At 40.5% G+C, this 5690-nt stretch overlaps 1 non-coding gene across 1 annotated transcript; it reads left to right on the plus strand.

Annotated features, from left to right (window-relative positions):
- Positions 1-3918: 3918 nt before the first annotated feature.
- On the plus strand, positions 3919-4022 carry LOC137763121 (U6 spliceosomal RNA). The gene has a single exon (XR_011073687.1). It is a non-coding gene; the product is annotated as a U6 spliceosomal RNA (small nuclear RNA).
- Positions 4023-5690: the final 1668 nt, after the last annotated feature.

The raw sequence follows: 5690 nt of genomic DNA on the forward strand, positions 1-5690 counted from the left end.
GGGTTGGAAGAATGACCTTGTCTCCTCCTAAGGAAGCCCTGTCTAGAATGTCCTGTGTGGATGTAGCTACTCCAGTTGGAGGAGGTCTGAAGGAGGAGGACGGCCCTGCCCAACAGAATACAGAAAGTTTCCAAGAAGAAGAGGAAGCACAGACTTGTTTCTGTTAATAAATCTATAAACTACAGTCTTAAGAATCAAGATTAAAGACATGGATAAAACTTAACTAATCTCTAGAAAAAACTATGATCCATCATGTTTCAACCATGTGCCCCTCAAGCCCGTCTTAATTTCGTACCTTAGTAAGTACTGTCCCTGTTTCATACGTGTAATTCTTGCCTCTCTAGAAAAATGTGTCACTTCATGAGGATGAGAACAATATCTCATGCTCCCACCATATCCCCATGGGAGCTACCCAGACACATACGCAAGAGATACTTAGAAGGAAGAAAAGTCCATTTCTCAGTTGCTAAGCAATATGAAAAAATAAGAGGTGAGATCCTTGTATCTGGGGATCTGAGGATACAAAAGGTTTAGGTAGTAGGACCCTGTCTTTGACTAACTTATCATTGGAGACATAGCACACATATACACAAATGAAGAGCATGTGTACAGGCCAGTATGGGAATAAGCATGAGTTACTCTCCACTATAAACTGAACCCTGGTGATTGCAGCAATAACGTTCTCATAGCACCAACCGTCCAGCCCTCTGGACAGGAACAAAGTTGCAATTGTGTGACCTCGTCAGGAAAGTTGGTCAGAGGAGAAATAGGCATATTCACCCAGGCACGATGTTATCTCTTGTTCTTTGCAGAGTCTTTGGCAAGAGGTTTAACTGCCTGGCCAGTGGAGTGCAGAATGGTGAAATAAGGCATTGGCAAATGTTCGCAGTTTCGAGGAAAACTTGTTCCGAAACCTCTTGGGATTGGCCTCCCCTGGGTCCTGTGTAACAGTGAGCATCCTATGGGATGTCACATGGCCAGAGAGTCAGTGACTTTCAGATCCCTTGCTGAGAGTCTGAGGGGAGCAAGGAGGAGGACGGAGAGGAAGACTCTCTCCTTGCTTCCCAGATTCTCACATGGAGAAAATTACATGAAGAGTAAGAGTGTCTAAAAAACAAGAAAGATGCTGGGTAACATTAGTTGGCTCTTAGGAGTGGAACTGAACGGCTAGAGGACACAAATTGGCAGAAGGAGATTTTTCATAGTACACCCTTCTTTACTCTTTGAGTTTTAAACCACATGAATGTTTCATTGACTCAAAAACAAAAATAAGAGGAAATGAGGAAAAGAAAAAAAAAAAATCCCTTCAAAAGTTGCCAGGGGGATTTCTAGCTTTGGAATTGGAAATCTGATAAACTATCAACATAATTACTCATCTTCCTGACAAACAGACAAAGGAGCCCTTGATACTATATACAAGGTTCAGGCAAGCATCCAGGTCAAAGATAAATTTTATCTCTGGCCCTTGGAAGTTTTGCTACTGAAATGCTAGTTCTGGCAAGTAGTAACAAATGTCTCAAGCTTATGTAGCATTTTAAGCTTTTCAAAGCACTTTCACTTATTTTTCCTCTCTCTTTGCATCAGTTCCCCAGTGTTCTCCTTACATTAAACAGGAGCAGTAATGATCCACGCAAGCTGTCCATTTAACAAACACAGTCCTTTCCTGGGCACTGCTACTAAAATGCTTCATTTTATTGTAACAAGTGCACCTGCTTCTTTTTTATGGCACTGCCTACATGGGACTAGTCTCTTGCACAAAACCCTTGAAATATTTGGTGGCATAACCATGTTCTCCTTAGTCTTTTTTAAAGTAAATGAATAATTAATTATGTAATTGAAGTATAGTTGATTTACAGCATTTTGTTAGTTTCAGGTGTACAGCAAAGTGATTCAGTTATGTATACACTTTTTTCCCGATTCTTTTCCTTCAAAGGTTACTACTGTGCTATACAGTAGGTCCTTGTTGTTTACTTATTTTACATACAGTAGTGTGTACCTGTTAATCCCAAACTCCTAGTTTATCCCTTCCCCCACCTCCCCCTTGGTAACCTTAGGTTTGTTTTCTATGTCTTTGAGTCCATTTCTGTTTTGTAAATAAGTTCATTTGTATCATTTTTTTAGATTCCACATATAAGTGATATATAATATTTGTCTTTGTCTGTCTGACTTACTTCACTTAGTGTTATAATCTAGGTCCATCCATGGTGCTGCAGATGGCATTATTTCATTCCTTTTTAATGGGTGAGTAGTATTCCATTGTACATTTGTACCACATCTTCTTTATCCATTCATCTGTCAATGGAGATTCACGTTGCTTCCATGACCTGGCTATTGTAAATAGTGCTACAATGAACATTGGGGTGCATGTGTCTTTCTGAATTAGAGTTTTTGTCTTTTCCAGATATATGCCTAGGAGTGGAATTGTTGGGTCATATGGTAGTTCTATTTTTATTTTTTTAAGGAAACTCCATACTGTTTTCCATAGCGGTACACCAATTTCCATTCACAGCAACAGCATACAAATGTTCCCTTTTCTCCACATCCTCTCTAGCATTTATTATTTGTGGACTTTTTGACCCTTAGTCTTTTTTAAACTTATGATCCCCAGGTTCTTTGGCTAGTATGATGTGGCCCAGTCTTCCTCTCTGGACCTACCCCAGTGCCACTCAAAACAAGGGACCTAGAGTGGAATCTAAAACTCCAGATGTGACCTGGCCGGATGTGGCTGTGTGACCATCACTCTCCCTTGTTCTGGATCTCCTGCTTCCAGAAATGAGACTAAAAGGGCATTAGTTGTCCTAGCAGCTGCATCACTTCATTCTCTCTCATTGACTTGCCACCAACTAAAGCCTTTTTGTCCTTTTAGTGAGAATAGCTGTTCTGACTGCTTTCCTCAGGCTGCTAATATTTTAAAAACCTATATACATGACAGTATTCTTCCTTATTAAGGTTCCCCTGGCTAGATTCCAGCCATTTTCAAATCTAGATTCCATCAATCATTAGTCCTCCCAAGTTTGACTCTCTGGTCCTGTGTCTTCCTCTCAGTCTTTGATACAAGCCTTGTCAGGAGCCAAACCCCATGGCATGACTCTAAAGCCCTCCCTTTAGATCAGCGATTTTCAAGGGCCTTTTCTTAAATCTCTATTCTATTATGAAAACATTAAAATATACAGAGAAGTAGGACTCGTAGCACAAAGAACACCTATGTATCCTCACCTAGGGTCTACAATTGTCAATATTTTGTCACATTTCCTCTATTTACATATTGTTTGGCTCAATCATTTAAAAATAAAGACACATGACATTTTACCACTAATAGTTCATTTTACCACTTGCAGCTCTGTACCCCACCCCTGCAAAATTCTCCTTCAAAGGGTAACACCTTTATCAAAAGTAACAAAAAATGAACAATAATTCCTGCTTGTTTTCTCCACTTCGTCCATATTCAAATTCCCCAATTTGTTGCCAACATGTCTATCATGGCTTTGAACAAAGCCAAATCAAATCAAGGTGACACATTGCATTTGGGGCTCTTTTAATCTAAAAAAAAGATACCTCAACTTCTTTTTTTCAATGAATTGCCTGTCAAAGAGACCAAGATAATTGTGTTTTAGAATGCCAAAGACCTCTTTAGATACTGTCTGTCTTCATGTTGGTAATCTCAAATGCTGCTACCAAGTACGAGCCATTTATTGAAAAATTACTAATTTTTCTTGTCTATTAATCAAGTCCCTATGTAACTACCAATAAGAACTTCTGATAAGCATGAGATAACACTCTGACCATACCAGGTTGATAGAATCACAGGGATAAACTCGGAATTGTGATACTTTATAATTGTGTAACTTTGGCCGAGTTACTTAACCCCTGTGAATCTTGGTCTCCTGTGTTCTATAATGAAGATTAAAGTATGTCTCAATAATAAGAGCAGCATGTATACTAAAATTGGAAGGATACAGAGAAGATTAGCATGGCCCCTGCACAAGAGTGACATGCAAATTTGTGAAGCGTTCCATATTTTTTAAGCTAAGCTCATATGTATATTTATTAGATATTGCAAAATATCCCTTTATGAGAGTTTTCTAATTTATATTATCACCAGAAATGTATGCAAGTGCCTGTTTCCCTCAGCTTCGACAACAGTGGTAGTAGTTTTTATTTTAAAATCAATTTTAGAGAAATTATATCTCTGTAATTGAAATTTGTGTTTCTCAAATTATGAGATCAGACATGTTTGCAATATGTTTAAGGGTCATTTTTATATATTTTTTTGGTAAACTGTTCAGCTTTTATTTTTTTAATTTTTTTAATTTATGGGTGTGTTGGGTCTTCGTTTCTGTGCGAGGGCTTTCTCTAGTTGTGGCAAGTGGGGGCCACTCTTCATCGCGGTGCGTGGGCCTCTCATTATCGCGGCCTCTCTTGTTGCGGAGCACAGGCTCCAGACGCGCAGGCTCAGTAATTGTGGCTCACGGGCCTAGTTGCTCCGCGGCATGTGGGATCTTCCCAGACCGGGGCTCGAACCCGTGTCCCCTGCATTGGCAGGCAGATTCTCAACCACTGCGCCACCAGGGAAGCCCAATTGTTCAGCTTTTAAACTTATTTTACTATCATGACCCATTAATTTTTTTTAATTAATTGATTTATTTTTATTTAATTTTGGCTGCATTGGATCTTTGTTGAGTATGTGGGCTTCTCATTGCGGTGGCTTATCTTGTTGCGGAGCACGGGCTCTAGGCACACGGGCTTCGCTGTGGTACACAGGCTCTAGAGCGCAGGCTCAGTAGCTGTGGTGCGTGGGCTTAGTTGCTCCGCGGCACGTGGGATCTTCCCGGACCAGGGATTGAACCCGTGTCCCCTGCATTGCAGGCAGGTTCTTAACCACTGCACCACCAGGGAAGTCCATGACCCATTAATTTTTAAAGAATAAAATACTTAATTAGCCAAATGGCACAAAAGAAAAAATCCTACAAGGATTGATGCAATAACATTCATGGTATCCATTTAGAGTCTCTGACCGCAGGAGCAAACAAATTTTCATTTAACATTTGGAAAGCTGACTTTTTAAACTAACATTTATCAAACTCATACTGTATGCTCATAAATGCTCAGCTGAGCACTTACTGTGTCCCCTAGTACATGCTGGACACTGTGAATTCACATTTCACCTTTACAGCAACCCTACAAAATAGGTAGAGTTATTATCCCCATTACATGAATGAGGAAATTGAACTCACAAATGTTAAATAAGTTCGCCAAGTTCACACCAAGCTGGGAATTGAACTGAGGTCTTTCTGAGCATGTAGTTGGAGCTCTTTCCACTACCCTACCCTGCCTCTTTGATTGTAAGCAGTGCCCAGTTCTTATTCAACACAGTATATCTAATATTTCCTTGCAATCAATCACATCAACCTTGTTAGAGTTAAGTTCAAAGTAGCAATTCCTCTGTAGAATCCTCTACCTTCTGAGGGATAAAAATGGCTCCAAGCCAAGCCAAGCCAAGCCAAGCCTCGTCTTGGGTTTTCCCAGGGTAGGGAATGCCATGTGCTTGCTCCAGGCAGAGACCTCTGTTCTCTCAGCCTGTTGTCGGCATGTGTCATGTGCTTGGAATGGGAAGCAGGCCCTGGCATGAAACTCGCCCACAAGGATAGACAAGGCTTGGGCGGTGGATGGTAGAGGGTAGGAAGGCAGAC

Source organism: Eschrichtius robustus, chromosome 3, assembly GCF_028021215.1.
Source record: "Eschrichtius robustus isolate mEscRob2 chromosome 3, mEscRob2.pri, whole genome shotgun sequence".
NCBI classification, from domain to species: domain Eukaryota; kingdom Metazoa; phylum Chordata; class Mammalia; order Artiodactyla; family Eschrichtiidae; genus Eschrichtius; species Eschrichtius robustus.